This window comes from Thermobia domestica, chromosome 2, assembly GCF_964235325.1.
Source record: "Thermobia domestica chromosome 2, izTheDome1.hap1.1, whole genome shotgun sequence".
In the NCBI taxonomy this organism is placed as follows: domain Eukaryota; kingdom Metazoa; phylum Arthropoda; class Insecta; order Zygentoma; family Lepismatidae; genus Thermobia; species Thermobia domestica.
In genome coordinates this window covers 142,146,542-142,167,979 of record NC_137455.1, presented here as the reverse complement: position 1 = coordinate 142,167,979, position 21,438 = coordinate 142,146,542, and the positions used below count along the sequence as shown (strand labels likewise).

Genomic DNA, 21,438 nt, shown 5'->3' with positions numbered 1-21,438 from the left:
ATAAAATGAGAAACTGCTATTTCTCAAAAATAACGAGAACACATTTGCTCAAAAATGAGAAAGTTAACCGTAAAATGAGATGAATGTAATCAACATTGAGAAATTCTTTGTTCAAAAACTAGTAATGCTCTCCTCACAATTGAGAACATGTATACTCAAAATTGAGTAGAAAAGTATTCGAAATGCTCACATAGCCGCAAAATTGAGAAACACACTTTCTCAAAAATTGAGAATATTTCCTTTCAAATTTGAGAAAAACCCTTCTCAAAAATGAGAAGGGTTTTTTTTTTAAAAAATGAGTAAAAAAGTACTCAAAAATGAGATTTTATTAGTATTCAAAAATGAGAAAAAAGTACTTATTCTGCTGCCTTGCTGACACAGGGAAGGTTTCCTGGAACTAGAAAGGAAGATTACTCTCACACTGCACTGGACAATTTATAGTAAGTACGCCTTCTACACATTAATATTGAAGTTAAAACATTTTCCTTAAAAGTTGGAAAATAGAAATCAGTTTTTGAAAAAATACGAGTACTTCAAAAATTACTTCTATTTCCCAGCATTGAAGATGAAAATGTCTAACATCAATATTAATGTGTAGAAGGTGTACTTACTATAAATTTGTTAGTGCAGTGTGAAATTCATCTACCTTTGTAATTTTGGGGAATTTTCGCTGTGCCTGCAACGCAGCAGAATAAATACTCCCATTCCTATTTTTGAATACTAATATAATCTAATTGTTAAAGTACGTTTTTACTCAATCTTGAATCTGCAAGTTACATTTTTATGCTGAGACCTGTTGTTTCCATAAATAGCATAGATGAGAATTTTAATTTAATCAACACACAAGCTCCTTGTAACTTATTATGTTGGTTTGCGTAGTTTGAAACAAGTAAACCTGATATGGTGGACAAATTTTATGTGCACTGGTTTTCTCGATGTATTCTCGTTTCCTCCTACTTTCTTCATTGCATCACTTCATTATCATTTTCTTCTCCTTTAGCCTTGAAACATAATCATGCGACGTTACACACACACACACACACACACACATACACACACACACACACACACACAAACACAAACAAACAAACAAACTTAAATGTATATATATTTGTTTCATTTTGATTAAAGGAAAATATGTTTGTACATTGTATTTTTTATTTGTCAAATAATAAACTAAGTCTATACATGAGCACAATTTTTATAACAACTTACACAAGACAATGAGGATACATGAACCCTCTGAATAGGCCTACAAAGTACTATGACAGATGTATGCATTCGTTGGAAAACAGTCTGTGTCGACTGCCAATGGACACGAGATCCTCCCAGAAGTTTTTCATTTGCTATAAATGTGTCTATGCCTTCATCTCCCTGGAAACAAAGAGATTGTGTAATTAGTGACAATAGAAATAAAAATAAAATGAAATACTTATAAATCTTATTCGTGTATGGCGATATCTCGAATAATATTAGTGTTGCTACGTTCTAATTTGAATTAGTATCAATTGAAATACGATAATATAGACTCTGGTAAAGACAGTAAAGGGAATTACGCAAAATTTCTTCAATTAATATTGAAACCAGAAGTTGTAGTAGATCTACCATTTAGTGTTTTAGCAACGTGATTAGAGTGGAAATGGAATATATTCTAGCGACGCTTAATCGATTAAAAAATATACAATGTGAGATTACTGTCTATGCTCTATAGTGATGAACGTTAACCGGAAATGGTTTATTTCTATCACTACAAGTAGGTGGATCACATCCATTAACGAACTCCTCCGAGATAATTATCTAACTGTTGATTGCAGAAAACTATTTTAAAATTATCTTTTGTTGAAGAGTTATTGAGCGGTGTAACGGACGTACTAAGCCAGAGGTGTTTACCCTTGCGAGGATGGCCCTCTCGAGGGCATCCTCACCCTCAAATTCTCTCTCAACCATAATGACGCGAGGGCGATGACAAGCTTGGACAGCGAGGGCGAGGGCCAACTGTCACTGTCAGGGCTAGAGCGAGGACAAATTCCCAACACGAAGGCGAGAGCGATGGTCAACTCTCTTCGAAGGTGAGGGCGAGGGCCAATTCACTGTGAGAATGAAGGTGAGTGAGGTCGGAGTAAAATGAACACCTATGGTACTAACATTACAATATTATATATATCCCACTTGCGTGATCCTAATAAACATCAAATGAAAGACTTAAGACCTGACTCGTCTATGGCGATCTTTATAACTAGGAATGCAATGGATGTACCCGATTGCAATGAAATGAGCTGAGCGAGCTTAAACTACGTAATCATTCCTGGCCATTATGCAATAATAAATGTCATTTTTAATTGTTGACAAAAAAAATCGCGTGAAAACTTTTTCCCCATGTTAAGTCTATGCAAGCGTTTTTCGGTCATTATTCCTCGATGGTACATCGGATTTTTGATTTCGACCTATGTTGTCACTCAGCACGACATACTCTATCAGCGTGCTAAGTTTGGTTGAGATCGGCCAAACGGTCTAGGAGGAAGCGTTTTTCGGTCATTATTCCTCGATGGTACATCGGATTTTTTATTTCGACCTATGTTCTCACTCAGCACGACATACTCTATCAGCGTGCTAAGTTTGGTTGAGATCGGCCAAACGGTCTAGGAGGAAGTGTTTTTCGGTCATTATTCCTCGAGGGTACATCGGATTTTTGATTTCGACCTATGTTGTCACTCAGCACGACATACTCTATCAGCGTGCTAAGTTTGGTTGAGATCGGCCAAACGGTCTAGGAGGAAGCGTTTTTCGGTCATTATTCCTCGATGGTACATCGGATTTTTTATTTCGACCTATGTTCTCACTCAGCACGACATACTCTATCAGCGTGCTAAGTTTGGTTGAGATCGGCCAAACGGTCTAGGAGGAAGCGTTTTTCGGTCATTATTCCTCGATGGTAAATCGGATTTTTTATTTCGACCTATGTTCTCACTCAGCACGACATACTCTATCAGCGTGTTAAGTTTGGTTGAGATCGGCCAAACGGTCTAGGAGGAAGCGTTTTTCGGTCATTATTCCTCGATGGTACATCGGATTTTTTATTTCGACCTATGTTCTCACTCAGCACGACATACTCTATCAGCGTGCTAAGTTTGGTTGAGATCGGCCAAACGGTCTAGGAGGAAGCGTTTTTCGGTCATTATTCCTCGAGGGTACATCGGATTTTTGATTTCGACCTATGTTGTCACTCAGCACGACATACTCTATCAGCGTGCTAAGTTTGGTTGAGATCGGCCAAACGGTCTAGGAGGAAGCGTTTTTCGGTCATTATTCCTCGATGGTACATCGGATTTTTTATTTCGACCTATGTTCTCACTCAGCACGACATACTCTATCAGCGTGCTAAGTTTGGTTGAGATCGGCCAAACGGTCTAGGAGGAAGCGTTTTTCGGTCATTATTCCTCGAGGGTACATCGGATTTTTGATTTCGACCTATGTTGTCACTCAGCACGACATACTCTATCAGCGTGCTAAGTTTGGTTGAGATCGGCCAAACGGTCTAGGAGGAGTTCGCGGACAACCAAACGGATAACCCGAGTATAAGAGCTGAGCGAAGCGAATGATTAATAATAGTAGGGTTGTCACGTTCTGGAAGGATTAATATCAATTGAAATAAGATTATAAAAATAAGGAAATTGAAAGGTAACCAAAAACATTTCGATCTGTTTCATCTATGCAAGACAAGGAAACAATAAACCTGAAAATTAGTCATTTCTGCTTATGTGTGACGAAAAAAAAAAGAAAGAAAGAAAGAAACAAAATGAATCACACCACAAATTCTAAGTTATATAAAATTTCACCGTTATTCGATTTCTACTTTTTTTAGCAATTGTTAAACAAATTACTAGAATGCTTTGAGAACAGTAGCGTAACTAAGAATGCATGCCCCCCTCCATCCGCGAAAATGTCAAAAGGGCTCTTCCTGTTTCTACGTTCATGGCACACGTACAATTTATACAGTAGTAGAGTTGTTTTTCCATCTAGTCAGACACTACTTGCTAATATACAAAAATTGCACATTATTATTATTATTATTATTATTATTATTATTATTATTATTATTATTATTATTATTATTATTATTAAGCAATTACATGGGACTAAAAAGTTTCTTAAAAGAAATAATTTCTAGGAATTAGGAATTAGATTTCTGGGCTGTCGGCATCTAAGGCCACGTTAGCCCATCCCGTATAAAGGATGACGTCCCTCAGCGAGCCCACTGTATGATGAAAGGGAAGGAAGAAAGGATTGGGAAAGGAAGGAAGCAGCCTGGGACCATTATATTAGGTACCTCCATCCCGGCATTTGAATGGTATGAATGAACGAAACCCAAGAAAGACTTCACTCAAGATGGCAGGTCTGAAAAAGCTGTTACACTCTTTCGGCCGAGTGTCCCCACCAGGAGTCGAACCTGGGACCGCTCACCTCAAAGGCAAGAGCAGAAATAATTTGTTTCCTAACGTTCACATTACAACTAACATATGAAAACTCGTCAAAAGTTGTGGAACTTGCTCACATATTTCTAAACCGGCGTATTTTTTTTTTTTTTTTTTTTTCGGAGAGTAATTCGCTGACTACTTTCTCAATATCAACGTGGTGCCATTCTTCGCTTTCAGTGCTCAGGATTGGCAAAGGGCTCAACCAATGCCGTAACTTTTGCGGGGGAATGGGGAAACTTCCCCCCCCCCAATTAAGCTTCCAGTTGTTTGATAGGATTCATTTGAGTTAAAACTTTGTTGCTTTGTATGATGTGATATGAACAGGAACTTATAAATAAAGCTTGGAAAAGGTTTACCACATAACAGAAAAAAAAAAATGAAACGAAAATGTGTTAAGAGCCTCATTCAGTAAAATGTGTCCTATTAGAGCCCCAGACAAAATATATATTTAGTAAGACTTTCAACATATTGTCTCATTTAGTTAACTTGTGAAGCACCGTACTATTTTCAAAAGCATTGTAAATAATTTAAGATGTTTCTGCTGCCCCACTATCTGAACGAAATACATTCCTTTAAGATGTAGCATATATGTAATCTGGATCTTACTTTAGCAAACCATCAACTGGCGCCCCAAGAAGTATCGAACACGTTTAGTAAGGATTTCACTTCAAATGCCATCATTATTCTAGGGGGCCTCAACTTGACATATTTTAGGAGGTCTAATTAATGTTTGGTCTTCCAAGAAAAAGCCCAAGTTACGGGGCTGAGCTCAATTTCATCTTCGACCTTGTTCTACGAATATAAAGTTTGATGGCTTTTAGTGTACTGAATGATCGCTCAGGATTGGCTTCGTCAGAGGCACAGTGAGATACAGTTGCAAAGAAGTACACAAATCCAGAACACTACTAACATAGGAAGTTATCTACGACTAAATAATTGGCTAATTAATTCCAAGTTAAAATTTCACTAAATTGTTTCGTTGTTGCAACAAAAGGCGATACATTTTCCGAGTAGAATTCACTAAATCTATTACAGCTGGTTCCGTGATTTCTTTTTCCTCTAAGTAGAGTACTCTTGCAGTAATATGAAACCTGCAAAGTGCTTTTGAATGGAGTTGAATTTCAGTTTAGCGTCCCTTTCAGCAGCGAGGCTATGTGAGACGTGGACCTACTGATTAACGTGGAATCCGAACCACATGAGCACCCGCCGGGAATCGAACCCGGGTCTCCCGCGCCAAGAGCGCATACGCTAACCGCTTAGCCACGGAGGAACTCTGCAAAGTGCTTTTAACATCCAAACATTATAAAGTTATACTCCGAAACTTAAATATCGGGAGCCTGTTAGTTACGCCACTGCTTGAGAATACAGATTCTTTATTCATAGAAAGGAAACTTAATGACTACATATCAGGGTTGGCTGGTTTAAACCAATGTTTAAAGCAGCTGGGTTTTTTTTTTTTTCAAAAAAACCAACTGGTTTAAACCAAATAACGAAAATGTTCGTAAAAGTGTAAGTGTTTGTAAAATCTTGATGAACACACATTTGTGGTTATCACGTTTCACTCCCGTATATTATTCGTATTATATTCAGACCTAAATTCCCCATTCATTACTCAAAAAGATTATACTACAAAAGCAACTTTTTTTTATGTAAGTTTATAAATGTTTGTTTTGTGATTTTTTTGTAGTTATTATTGTTATGTAATTGCAATCAAAGAAACATTCTAAATATTGTTTTGTTTACTGTTGATAAAATACATCGAAATGCCGTACTTTGTGTGTGTGTGGGGGGGGGGGGAAGGAGGGTCATACAGACCCTACGAGAGGCATTTAGTGAAATGAGAAGTATCTTCGATATCTATTTATGTATAAATGAGTCTGACCCAAAGTGGACTCAAATAATTCGTATCTTTGTGATATGCAAATTAAGTCGTTGTATTTCTTTAATTTGAGCCATTAAAAGTCGTTGTTAACTAACTTGAATTAAATTAGTTCTTCTGTACTCCGTAGTAGTTTGAAATTGTCCATATGTAATTCAGTATAATGGTTTCACTTGTGCACTGTTTATCTTTTTGTCCTTCTGAAATGACTCTTGAGAGCTATATTAAGAAACATGTAAAGATCAGTACAACATATTTTTTATCAGGATTCCTTCGTGAGTGAGTCGGCAGACGTATCGCATTTGTGGCCAATTAGTCCTGGTTCCGAGTTCAAATGGAGGACAATTTTTCTCGGATGTAACTCGAGAAGCAGTTTTTATTCCGCTTTAAGCTTATGTGACCCCTTCCAGCATAACCCGGCTGTTGCATAATAACATCAAGGCGAAACAAACTTATTTCTGTCCATATATGATATGAATATATAGAGCAAATTATTTAAACCAAATAAACCTGGTTTAAACCAAATAAACCTGGTTTAAACCAAAAAAACCTGGTTTAAACCAAAAAACCCGTTTTTTTGTTTTTTTCAATAAAAGCCATGGTTTTTGCCAACCCTGCTACATATACAGATGACGTTAGAACCATCCATTAGTATGCAAATTAAATTATTTATAAAACCATCCTTCTATTAAGATATTTCCAAAACATATAACCTGGAAAGTAAATGTATTAACTCTGTAATTATGAAACTATGACTACAATTGAACGATAATGGACATATTCCTAATCAGGAAGGTATACAAAAATTATGTGTCCAATGAAACGCCTGACAGGACTTACCTGTAGCTCTGCAATGACATATTCGTGGCTCCTGTAAGGTGCCGGCCTTCTCCTTACTATTTTAGCTCCTTTCTTACGTATGATTACACCTTGTGGTAGTAGAAATGGAAGCAAATGTAGTGCGCAATTGATGTATAGAGAGAAAATATGACTAAGTCAGTATATAATAATGTTTGGAATTAGTAGATATTGCTATTGTCTGCCAAAATATTTTTTTAAGTACAATGTAAATCACACTAAATTATTCAAAAACTACTTCCATGAGTTGAAATAAGGTTTTACTTAAAGTGTACTGCTTTCTAAAGCCCTAGACAATTGTTATATTCCTTAGCACAATGATGGGGAAACATTTTGGGCCGCAGGCTAAAGAAAAACGGAAAAAAATATAGGTGGGCCAATATAATTAAAAAAAACAGTGATTGTATCACTTGTAAAAGCAAGCTCTATTAATACTCGAAAGTTCATGAAGGGGAATGTGATAAATGGTATTGTGAATGCATTTTTAAACATTTCTCATAATTTGGCTGGAAGTATAATCCACTGATTCTCAGAAGTGAAGTTATATTCGTCAGGTAATGAATCACGTCGTGGGCTGGGTGGAAACGTTTAAGGAGCTACATCTAATCCGCGGGCCATGCTTTGCCCATCACTGTCTTAAGACGTGAAGATAATAAGCCAAAGATGTGCAATTTTGAGTTCATGTACGTTTATTTAAAAGGTATTACGTGTTTCAAAATACTGACTTATTTTTACTTTTCAAAGTAAAGCATATAAAAGCTACTATTTGCTGCGATTGAATTATAACAATAAAACAATGTTTGTGAATAGACACTATAAAAAGATAATGTAAAGAAAAAAAACAAATGGGTGCTTTGCCAGAAGTAGGGTTGTGTTGATGACAAATAGACTCTTGTGTACATATTTATACATGCAACCTGAAATATGATAAATATACACGAAAACTTGATCTTACTCACCAAGAACTTTCTCTAGCGAAACCTTAAAGAAAATTATCACTGCCAAACAGATGACATTGAAAACAGACTCTGTCGCGCCGAACAAATTTTTAAATTCAGCATCCATCTGAAATATAAAGATTTAATTGTTATACAAATATATTCTATTAAATAATATATTTTACCTTTTTCTAGTCATGAAGTTCAAAAGTAGTTCATTGTCATAATGTTTTACTGCAATGTTAGAAATGCGCATACATGAATAATGTGAAGTAGCAATTAGACTCTTGTTAACGAACATCACTACTTAAATTGTTCTTTGTTATTCAGAAATAAACCAATACAATTGCAATAGTTTGTGTGTGCTCCAAGTAGCATAATTTGCACCCATTGTTAGCTAGTGGGGTGCACGGTGGCTCAGTGGGGAGCGCTTACCTCAGGTGCATGGTTTCCTTGGTACGATTTTCACCCAAGCAAGCTTGTGATAAACAACATTGTGTTCGTGGATTTTGTTGAGGTACTCCCGTTTCCTCCCACTTTCTCATTCTTCCATCATCATTCACTTGCTTTAATCATCGTCTCCCTTAACCTAAAGGCATAATCATGGGATGTTAAACTGAAAGATTTCACTATATTTCATTTTGTTGGCTGTGTGTATACTTTTGCAAAAAAAAAAAAAAAGTAAACGTAAAAATAGAAGGAAAAAGTAAATGAATAAACAAATGTGGTTGGTAGCAGAAGCGTCATTTCAGATTTTGCTTGTGGGAGGGCAAGACCCCTTGATATAAGAAAATTTTGCGTTTTTCACTGACTACTATTCTACTCAAAAAATCTATATAAATCTCAATCTCAGGGGGTGCAATTACCCCTCCCTGCCCCCTAAATGACGCCACTGATGGTAGTTCCCTTAATATAGCTAAATTAAAATTATTACATAACTCATTATTATAAAACTAAATTCATGTTGCTAGCAGTACTTACCTGCGTAATCCTCTCTGATTAGTAAACAATGCCTCCATGTTTTCCATCCATCCATCTTTCTCTTTATCCATCCGCTAAGTAGTTCCTCCATCAGCCAGAATGAGAACATATAGTTCAGGATTATAAAGGACTTTTGTGCTCTTATGTTAGCTTGTTCGTACTTGTTTTCCATAGTCTTGCATTTGCAAACTGTCTTTTATATCTCACGATATTCCATTATATATCTATGTCATAAAACAATATTTTTTAAGACTACAGTATTACTCGTTTTTGAGAACCAGTCTCTGACTCAAATATGCAACTAAATTTCCTCATTCTCATTTTTTGAGTTATTTTCTCCTCAAAATTGAGACAAATTTACTCAATTTTTTTGAGTAGTAAAATGTATTCATTTTTGAATAAATCATTTTTAACAGTGTGCAGCAATTGTCCATGTTTCTTATGGGCTCTCAGCAGCTTGCTTCTCATGCTTACTGTGGAGTAAGACCTCAAAATTAAGTCTCAGCAGCCGTATACGTTGTGATCGTTTCGTTTTGATCAACAGTAGACATGAGAACCACTGTGAGTATTTTCCTTATCTGTTATTACAGTGCACTTTAAGTATGTTATCGTGCTCAGTTTAGAAAAGACTGTGACGCAAGTCCACTGTGTACTGACAGTTTGCAGAAACTACATCTTTGTCTAAAGACAAGATTCCTGATTTTAACCTCTTATGTTTGATAACAATATTGAAAGATTGTATGAAACGTTTCAGCGAAATGCCCGCAAGTTGATGGCTAGAGCAAGCAGGTAAGTGAACATGTCAAAAATGACGGTGGAAGGCAGTGATGATTTTAGGGAGTAGCCCGGGAAGAAATACCTCCGGAGCTACAAAATTCTCCAGCATATCTCTGATCATGTTCAACCTGAATTATCAGTATTTTTCCATTATTATTTTCAACCTCAATTTATTCCAAGTTTCCCCTGGAGAAAATCTGAAATTATCACTGAAGGAAGGTGTTATTTAAGCGGCTATATGTTACTTCTATAAATATGAGTATGATTCTAGAAACAATCAAATATCTTGAATGGTGTAATTGATATAATGGTAGTCGTACAAGAAAATTTGAGCAACAATGAAAATTCTGCAAGGTCCTATATTGATTTAAAGAAAATACCTTTTGATACGCTTAAAGATAAAATATTACTACCAAGACTAGAGAAAATAGGATTAAGAGGCGTATTACTCTCCTAATTCATAAGTTATATATCTTAAAGATGTATTAGTACTAGTACATGTATTAGTAAACAGGAAAGAAAGTAATGATGTAAGAGTAAAATATAGAGTGCCACAAGAGTCTATATTGAGACCGTTACTTTCTTTTATTAATTTATGTGCATTTCTTACGGCTAAGAAGTAAAAATAACACAATAGCACAATATTTCATAAACAGACATAATAGTGGAGTTTATATCCTGCATTAAGAAAGATTTTAGCAATGTTATCATAGTCATTTTGAATGACAGCTAATTTGCTAAACATGTTGCTACTTCTCCTTTCCTATGGTTGTCAAAACAGATCTTTTTCATTTTCCCTTTAACACATGTCTGTTACTTCTCTTGCGTTTCCGCGGTATACATAGCAATCTTTTCTAGCACTTTAGCTCGAACGCTTCCACTTTTTCTGATCTTTAAAATACTTGTTTCTGGTGCATACAGAGCTACACCTGTTAAAAATAAAAAATAAAAAACTTGTTAATTTGTTTCCCATGCTGTTGTCAATATGTTCTTTGATGTAGATATATCTTTTTGTATGTCGCTTCTTGTCTGTTCAAGTGTCAAGAAGGAATATCCCGTATCATTTCATTTTTCAACTACACCAATTCTTCCATAATAATTTATTTCCATTTAGGTGTAAGGATATTTGGGGAACAGAATGGTAAGTTCGGAGGGAGAAAGGTAAATATAGGAGAGGAATGGTAAATTTGATGGAAGAATGGGAAATTGGAGGGGTAGAGAATGGGAAATTTTAGGGAAGAGAATGGGAAATTTGGAGACATTACGCGCAAGCCGTTAGGATTGAAAAATTAACAATTAACTCATCTCTTAACTTAACACGGTCAAAATTCACGTCGTAAGCAGCGGCAATCGTCCAAGTTTCTCATGCGCTACCAGCAGTTTACTTCCTATGCTTATTGCGGGTCCGGTTTTCAAGATAGCGTAGCAACGCTACAGGAAATTGCTTTCTGTGCTTTTTGTGTGTGGGTGGGTGTCCAGATTTGTGATTACAGTGCTGGGTAGTGCTCTCAAACGGGTCGGGTTGACCCGACCCGAGTCCGGTCGGGTCAGCTCGGGTCGGGTTATCGGGTCGGGTCAGTCGGGTCAGTTCGGGTCGGGTTGTCGGGTCAGGCTACTCGGGTCGGGTCAGTCGGGTCAGCTCGGGTCGGGTTATTCGGGTCGGGTTGTCGGGTCGGGTCAATCGGGTCACCTCGGGTCGGGTTGTCGGGTCGGGTTGGGTCAATCGGGTCAGCTCGGGTCGGGTTATCGGGACGGGTTGTCGGGTCGGGTCAGTCGGGTTATCGGGTCGGGTTGTCGGGTCGGGTCAGTCGGGTCAGTTCACTTTGGTCAACTGAGTTTAGGTTCAGTTTAAACTCGGCTGGAGTCGAAAGCTGCTGTTTTTCAGTAGCTGCCTAATTAAAAATAGCAATTTTCAATTGATTTTATAGAAACCATAAATCTATTTTGAACACTTGCAGCTAGTGTTTTTATGATAAATGCTTATTTTTCTACTTGTGTGTACTTTAATTTTTAAATGTGGAAGATTGATTTTACCAATCGACTGTAATATTAATATCTACGCCAATATAGAGTCTGGATTTAGAACAAAACTACTGTAGAAGTTGTTTAAGCAACGCCAAAAGAGAGATTGGATATGGACGACCAAGCCCAAGCAGGGCCGCGGTGGCTCAGTGGTAGAGAATTCATCTCTGGTGCATGGTGTCCAGTAGCGTAGCTAGAGTTTTTTTCAAGGGGGGGGGCAATGAAGGGCCCAAGAGAATTTTGAGGGGGACATCTCCAATATATATATATATATATATATATATATATATATATATATATATATATGTGTGTGTGTGTGTGTGTGTGTGTGTGTGTGTGTGTATTCAAGGTGAATGTTTCCATCTTTATTGTTCATGATTTTACTCTTTGGAAAACAGTGAAAATATAAGAATTTAGTACCTCAAACAACTAGGATTCATTAATGCAATTGATTTCTAATATAAGTAAATAGTTATTTAATCATGGCGTTTAAAATATGTGTAGCTGGTTGACTTAAGTGGAAGCAAATACACTTTTACAGGTAAAGAAAATAACTTATAGGTTCATGCCTCTACTTGAAGAGGATCTTTCTATTCGTGTGGACAGCAGCAAACATATTCACAACTTGTTAAAGATCTAACGATTTAGCAATTTTCTTCTCAATATAAAGTAACACTAACAAGGGAACCTTCCGAAAATGATAGTTGCAGTGAAAGATGTGACCTATGCCAATTTAAAGAGCTGTAACAGAGATGAGCATTTCCAAAAAATTAGCTGCCCATGGCAATAGGTTCAAGAAATATAAGGGGTGGAAGTTCGGGAAACAGCAAGGTTGGACGAGGGAGGGAAAGTGCAAATTCCGAAAAAAAGAAAAAAAAGGAGGCACGGCAAAATACAATGCTGGCAAGTGATGTATAGAAAGAGACTTGCCACAATAGGGAACAAATGAAGGACACCAGTGGTGTTAACAGTGTTGCCAACTGCAATCAAAAGTACATGTTTTGCAAAGAGCACTATATGAAGTGAGTGTAATATTCAGTGTCAACCTGTCATGTAGAACATAAGATATGACATGTGTAATCAGTGGTACAATCTAACAAAAGAAAATAGATAGAACAGAAGTAGGAAAAATACGGAAAAGACGGAGTTGGCGCCACATTTGCGCCACATTTGATCACGAGCTGTGCATATTAGAATGAACAAAACAAGAAAGCACCAACTATGCAGGAAACCGACGTACCTAGAGTAAGAAAGAAAATCGAGTTACAAAGTTGGCAACACTAACCACGAAAATTCAGACAAGTCTAATATAGTTAGGCCACTCGCTTCACAAAAAGAAAATTCCGGCAAGAGGCATTAACCTTCGCATCATTTGTGCATGCTCGTCACCATTGTACGTGCAATTGTTCGATGAAACAAAAAAAAAATGGTCGAAACAGAAGATACATTTGCAGTGAACACAGCGGAATACTGCCAATCCGTAACACATGGTACAATGATCGCTGTGAATGTCTCGAAACAGTATTCTAGAGGTGTCGGAACCTTTGGTGGTCTTTCTGTTACATATTCACACCTGTAGAAAGCAAACATAATCAAAGGCTTGAATAAACATGCCGTAAACTGGTAATGGGTTAAGGCTTGAAGTCTCAGAAAATTCTCACGGGACCAAATGTTAAAGTGAGTATCTGATAACACAAGCTCTGTAACGTAGTGCACAAAGTTCTTGTATGGTCTAAAAAAATAAACATCAAGTGGTTGTATCAGACCCGTGCAACCAGGAGGGATCAGCTCAACTTTAAAATTCACTCCGGATGGTACACGCTCGTAGATAGCAAATATTTCCTATAGGTGTTGTTGCACATTTCATGATCTATCGAAAGAGGTACCACTCGGTCCCTGTTGCCATTTGAAAGTTTGAAATTGGCTCCTGGGGCCCTATAATGGGCATCCTGGGGGCACTTGCTTCTCACAGACTTTTATCGCCCCCTGACATTGGTACAATCCTGCACAACTTGATACGTCACGTTTTAGTTGGTTTCACAAATCTTTCAGGTCACAAAGTTTGGTGGGACACCCTGTATATTTTTTATACTTCTGTTCTTTCTATTTTCTTTTGTTAGATTGTACCGCTGATTATAGACGTCATATCTTATGTTCTACATGACAGGTTGACACTGAATATTGCACTCACTTCATATTGTGCTCTTTGCAAAACATGTACTTTTCATTGCAGTTGGCAACACTGTTAACACCACTGGTGTCCTTCATTTGTTCCCTATTGTGGCAAGTCTCTTTCTATACATCACTTGTCAACATTGTATTTTGCCGTGCCTCCTTTTTTTTCTTTTTTTCGGAATTTGCACTTTCCCTCCCTCGTCCAACCTTGCTGTTTCCCGAACTTCCACCCCTTATATTTCTTGAACCTATTGCCATGGGCAGCTAATTTTTTGGGAATGCTCATCTCTGTTACAGCTCTTTTAATTGGCATAGTTCACATCTTTCACTGCAACTATCATTTTCGGAAGGTTCCCTTGTAAGTTTTTCAACCTATCATGAGTCATTGACTTGCGTATACAAGTCTTTAATCTTTTCAAAGAAGAGAATGACCTTTCACATGTAGCACTAGAAACTGATATAATCACAGAGATGATACCTAGCTTGTAGGTTTCTAGGAATGCGTTTTTGTAGACACAAAGAAGATCAACGAAATTCGTTAAGGAATCACCTTTCGTTTTCTTCTCGTCTTCATACAACTTAATTGTTAGAGCAACCCACATTATGCTTCATTTCTTGTTTAATTATGCTTTTTTAAAATTATGCTTTATTGTTAATTTCAATGATTATTTTACATTAATCGTGTATAATGTATATTTATTATACATCAAATATTCCAAATATCTTGATCTATTTATTGATATTTTTTGCAACTAGTTTCTCTCATATTTAATGAACTTTCTACTTAATTCATTGTAAAGAGATGTGCTTTGCTCGAATAAATTTTTTCTATCATTTGTGTGCGCCTTACAGGTACATTTATACAGAAAGGGAAAGTAAAAGATGCCTCCAAAAAGTACAGAAAGTGCTTAAGTTCAAAAAGTAAACATAACAATACAGTGATGACGCCAGAGGGGGGCAAGGGGGGCGAGCGCCCCCCTGTTAGCTACTTCTGCCCCCCTGACTGCCACCTAGACTGCCCCCCCCCAGACTCGTACAATCTTTAAACATTCTTCATGTAGTATTATATATCAGTATCATAACCAATCTCATTGACAAATTGTAGTCTACTTTCCATGAATTTACTATGTGGCAGATTAATCCTCAAGCTTCCTTCTTTGAGCGTCTGGGTATGCACACATATTTCTGTTTTCTAATTTAGCCTCTTTTGAGGTAAATTTTAGTTATACTTCTTTCTTATGGTTTTTAATAATTGTGCCTAGCGAACAATAGTAGATTTGGTCGACTTGTTTTCTTCTCATTGGATCAACTTCGATTGGAAGCAAAAGAAAGGTAAAACCAGTTACGTAACTTGTTTGTATTTGTCCAGGTTTGAAGTTTTCAGTTTCATATTTTGTTTTATTTAAAACTTCTTTTTTCTGAAACATTATTCTCGGCTTCCAATATTCAGAGGATGTGCTTATAACAGCTTAGTTTGCAACTACCAGGGCTTAATTTTTTGAAGGAGATAAAAAGAGTTGTGTTTTCCCTTCCTGCAAATGATAATAATAAAATTATGGAATGAAATTGATTCCCAATAAAATGTATTGTCAGAGTGCTGATCTTTAGTTAGTAATTGGATTATACTAGTGCTCATGTACTTATTTTGTTTCAAAGTACTGACGTGACGTCTACCATATTGACTAGGAACTGCTGAAAAATTCGTAGCCCAACCCAGAAGGAGTGCACGTGGATTGGTGAAGTTTTACTTCTTCTTCTCTTCCCCCGAGAGTCAATATACTACCTTGTACAGTGCTCCAGCTTTTGCAGAAAAGTTTAAAAAATCTAGCTTTCCTCGCACCACTGTTCGTAGCACTACCCCTATCAGATCTAAAATGGCGTCTTTCAAGTGTTATTTAAGTTTGGGAAATAAGTACACGTAATAGTTAACCCGAGCTAAATCTGCGGAATAAGAATGATGATCTAGACCAGCGTTTCCCAACCTTTTTGAACTTGCGGCACACTATGGGTGTATCTTGAATTCTCGCGGCACACTCATTATTATTATTATTATTATTATTATTATTATTATTTTTTTTTTGCTAATCTAAAATAAAATGGTAATTTTTTATCTGTGATTACTGATCATCTTCTCACGGAGATGAAAGCTCGATCACTGGTTTTCCCCTATGCTAATTCATTATGCTTATTTTTTTATTATAATTTTAAAATAGAAAACAATTGCAATGAAATATAGGACTCAAATTTTTAAAAATACGTTCTTTTTTTTCGAAATCTGTATCCAACCTTTCACTAAGAACGAAGATCACTAAATAACGAACGAACAAACAAATGTCTTGTACTTTTAACTTTGCTGTTTTAGCCAAAACCGAAGCATATTATTGCAATCACACAGCTTGCGATGCGTCGAAGTCAAAACACAGCTGTTGAACCAGAGATGTTCACCCTCGCGAGGGTGGTCCTCTCGAGGGCATCCTCACCCTCAAGTTCCCTCGCCCACAGTGACGCGAGGGCGAGGGAGCGCGAGGGCGAGGACAAGTTTTGGCCGCGAGGGTGAGGGTGCGCGAGGGCGAGGACAAGTTTTGGCCGCGAGGGCGAGGGTGCGCGATGGCGAGGACAAGCTTCGATGGCGAGGGTGAGGGTGCGCGAGGGCGAGGACAATTTTCGGCAGTGAGGGCGAGGGTGCGCGAGGGCGAGGACAAGCTTCGATGGCGAGGGTGAGGGTGCGCGAGGGCGAGGAAAAGCTTCGACGAAGAGGGCGAGGGTGCGCGAGGGCGAGGACAAGTTTCGGCAGCGAGGGCGATGGTGCGCGAGGGCGAGGACAAGCTTTGATGGCGAGGGTGAGGGTGTGCGAGGGCGAGGAAAAGCTTCGACGAAGAGGGCGAGGGTGCGCGGGGGCGAGGACAAGTTTCGGCAGCGAGGGTGAGGATGCGCGAGGGCGAGGACAAGCTTCGATGGCGGGGGTGAGGGTGCGCGAGGGCGAGGAAAAGCTTTGAGGAAGAGGGCGATTAAAAGCTTCGAGGAAGAGCGCGAGGGTGAACGAGGGTGAGGGCCAAGTGTTACTGCGGGAGCGAGGGTGCACGATGGCTAGAGACAATTTCCTTCAGAAGAACGAGTGCACGCGAGGGAGGAGGACAAGCTTCCATAAAAGCAACTGTTTTGGAGTTTGCTGTTTGACCTCTTTTGGAGAGAGGCAAAATTTAAAATATCATCTGCCATGTCCCCTAGATGAAAAGTTAGTGTCATAGCAAGATTATACATTAATCGTATTTTTCCTTTCAATTAATTGCAGTAGACAATTTCTCGTGTGTACGTACATAATTATTAAAAATAATGCAAATAAGAATAATATTTGATTTTTCCCATGAAAGTTTCCGGGTAGAAATAGCGCTACATTAAGAAGTAAGTGTGCCTCATTGTTGCTCTCCCTGTGCTGGAGACGTTTTAGATAAGAAGTGTCTACTACACTGTCATGTTTAAAGAGTGTTGGTAGACAGACAGACAGTCACTCACGTCATTCAGCAGTAAATGACAAGAGCGCTGATATCTGAACAAACACAATCAATGAGAGAACCATCAGAATGCAGTAGATCAGATGGAAAAAGACTTGATGGAATGACTTTGGTTCATAGATGGCCATTTTGTTCTGGACTCTCTCGGACTCGGGCTCATTTTTTTCAACTGGGCTCTCGCTCATTTATTCCTTTGGGAATCGTGCTCGGGCTCACTTCACTCAGTTGGACTCGCGCTGACTTATTTCATTGGCGCTCGGGGTAGCGCTTAATTATTGAACCCGAGAACAGTTGAGCGCGAATGCCGAGCTAGCGAGCGTTGGGCTCGTGAGTTTGGATGCCCATGAAATGGGCTGATTAATAGCATACATCCTCCTCCAATGTCCACCACTGATGAAGTTGTTACAATTAATCGGAATTTTTAACTTTTCATAGTTTTGTGACAGCCCAAACTATTATCTGAATCGATATTTGTTAAAATAATGTCAGTCACTATTGTATCGATTTTCATTGTTTCTGCTTTTATAATCTACGTGGGTAGAGCTATCATTTAGCTACAAAATAAATAATATGTTTTTTCTTGTCCTTAAATAGAAATATCTGACACGTTAATACTGAAATTTCGTTAAAAGAGCTGCCTTAACAAAATAAATTTAATAAGTTCCACAAGACATAAGTTGTTTATGCAGCGTAAATTTGCAACTGTAGACTGATTGCCGTTTAGCGTCCTCTTTCGTCGGCGAGGCTATATGAGAAGTGGACCTATAGGTTTAACGCGGAATTCGATCCACTGTCGTTCAATGTTCTCCCACTCGAAATTGTCCCCAGGACCCCATGCACCAAAGGTTCGCGTGCAAGCCAGTGAAATAGGGTTTGTATGTTGTGTTGTTCAATGATTTTTATTAGGAATAAAATACGTTACAGGATGATATACTGATTGTAAATATTATAGTGCAAGTATTGAACGGTTGTGTGGTAAAAGGAGAAATATAAATTTGGACAAATTAAAAAAAGGCCTGAAAAAAACTGTAGGATATATGAAACATATAAAACTTACGAAAAGCCACTTCAGCAAAACGAGCAGGATTTTGTTGTGGGTAAACAGTTTAATCATATTATTATTAATTTCGCACAAATGTGCCACACATCATAGCATAGGCGGCGATTAAGGGGGCAAAGGGGGACAATTAATCCCCTACTCTTTTGAAATGACCCATTAATGTCGCTATATAGTTTCATTTGGAAATATAAAGTTTTTGTATGTATTAAGGTTCATAGAATGAAAATGGTGCCATAAAATATTTGCCGTTCCGTGAGTACGTATTAGTTGTCTTCCCGTGCAGTTAAGAAAGCTACAGGAGTTGCGTTTTAATTCCCACGAAAAATGGCTCAAAAATTAACTTATCCGAGTTTACTTTCATATTCATGTCTTCTTAAAAAAGGCTCGATATGTTAGTCAGCCGCTTTGGAATTAATTGAGATAACATTTCGCAGAAAAAGAAGTCCTTCATAAGCAGTGTTTCTTTCAGAAACAATGTTCTGGAGGGGGGCACACTTAGTATCCCGGGGCGGCACTGCAGGTACTATTCTATTCATTATTATATTATAGACGTATTATTTTGGTCTCTTTCGGGGGGAGGCTCTCAGAGCTTCGGGGGGCAGTACCCCCCAAAAAAAACATGTCTGGAAGAAACACTCTTCACAACTTATTCTGTAATTGCACAAAAATCGACAGTTCCTGAAATGTCTTTTCTTCTTTCTAATAGTAAGGAATATTTGATTTGATTTTTTAAAAATATCCCTTCAGCAGTGAGACTATATGAGACGTGAACCTACAGATTAACGTAGAATACGAACCACATGAGCTCCCGCCAGGAATCGAACCCGGGTCTCCCGCGTCAAAGTTGCGGCATTGTTTTGCAGTGTAATATACGAGTTCAGGGGTGTACATATACAATTTTGTATATACAATTAAATTTAGTGAATTCAACATAATTCTACGTTTTAGGATTATTTGGGATAGCTGGAGTGTGGAGTGATTCTAAGTATTGTTGAAATGAAATAAAATGAAATCTTCAAGTTTAACGTCCCATGGTTATGCCGGTTAGGCTAAAGGAGACGGTGATAATAAGAAATAAGTGAAATGGTGGAATGAATAAAGTGGGAGGAAACGGGAGAACCCCGAGAAAACCCACGAGCACGGCGTTTGTCCACCACAAAGTCCACACGGCGCGAGCTGGGATCGAACCAGGGACCCCAAGCACCGGAGGTGAATTACTGAGCCACTGCGCCCCCTTAAATATTGTTGAGTTTTGATATATTCCAAGAAAGTGAAAACTGCACCTAATGGCAATAAGCATGTTTCGGGAAGCTGCAAAAGTATTTCTTTAAATGTCGCAGCATATGCTTGTAGTATTTACTGTCTTTCTAAGAGTAATAACATATAATAGCATGCGTGGAACTAAAAAATATAAATTGTTCATTAATTCCCAGTTTCAAAACAAGCCTCATTTTTCATTACTATTCGATTATTATTATTCTTTCTGTTTATTTGTTTTGCAAATTTTTTAATTAATAGGCCCCTAATCTGATCATACAAATTTCCAGACAGAATTATAAGATATTCATGAGCAAGGAATCAAACCTCTTCTTACACCTTCGTTGTTTAAGAGTACAAAGCGCTAGTATCTACTTTGCGTTGCTGTTGTAAATTTACTTAATAAAATATGAAACACGATATATGGTATTTTAACTGGAAAAGACAGTATCCTAATAGTTATACAACATTTCGTCAAGAAAAATGTTAGAAGTAACCAGGAAAACTAACATTGATTTACAAATATTGAGTTCATGTCTTGCCCCCCTACTTTTAACGTCCAACCGTCGGCACTGCATCATAGCCCAAATACTGAACATATTTACGTCTTCTGGGATGCTTGTCTATCAGCAGACAATTATCCTGGACATAACGGACATCAAACATTACGCATAAATATCTCTTGTTTTTAACCTTTTTTTTTTTTTTTTTTTTAGAAGACAGCTTTATATCATGAGATCGAACCTTTGGAGTTATAATTAGAAATTTAAGGAGACTTTACAGGTATTCAACATTCATGAAATTATAGAACTTATAATCACAACTGCTAAACGTTTCTCCAAGATGTTAAACGTTTGGTAAAGGAAGTAACAGGATCTGATATCAGTGATTGCACGTTTTGGTTAAAACCATTTTATGAGAAAACAGCTATTTCTGCGGAAACTTAAAGCAAACCAAGAGGTAAAAAGGAACTTTCTCTAACCCCTTCGTATCGGTTTGAATGTAACACAAAGAAATAATGGTACTTCAGAGGTATTGCAATATCAATGGTCTCTTTCAAAATATACGTATTTCAGTTTATATAATCAACTTTGGTCTCCATCCGGCCCATTTAAAGGGAGAGTGCTAACCAAGGCACTCGTAAGAGTGAACGCTTTTTGAGAAATTTTGACAGTACCTCCCGAGCACTTACCTTTTTATATGAAGAAATACTACAATGGTCTGTTACTGCAGAAGAATGTGATTAAGAGAGAAGGAAACGTAGATTTTTTTTACATTGTATTTTTAATTGGAGTCGGCTTGTGAGAGAAGTAGCACGTAAAAATTAAAAGATTTTTTGTTGCTTCAAACTATTAGAAAACTTTCCAAAGGTCGTAATATGACCACGTACGATAATTGTAAACAATGATCAGGCCCGGAATTGGACCGATTTCTCCCAACCTAGCCCCGCGCTAGAGTGTTATCCAATCCATTCGACAGTGTCGTCTTAGCAGCCTAATGGACC

At 37.7% G+C, this 21,438-nt stretch overlaps 1 protein-coding gene and 1 long non-coding RNA gene across 4 annotated transcripts in view; one reads left to right on the top strand and one right to left on the bottom strand.

Annotated features, from left to right (window-relative positions):
* Mctp (multiple C2 domain and transmembrane region protein) overlaps nucleotides 1-21,438 on the top strand; it is a 955,910-nt gene that overhangs the window by 448,212 nt on the left and 486,260 nt on the right. The gene's annotated exons all lie outside the window — the stretch shown is intronic.
* Nucleotides 1,181-9,378, bottom strand: LOC145679742 (uncharacterized). Its single transcript, XR_014130518.1, has 3 exons — nucleotides 9,132-9,378; nucleotides 8,172-8,277; nucleotides 1,181-1,374 (listed from the first exon to the last, which is right to left on the bottom strand). It is a non-coding gene; the product is annotated as an uncharacterized LOC145679742 (long non-coding RNA).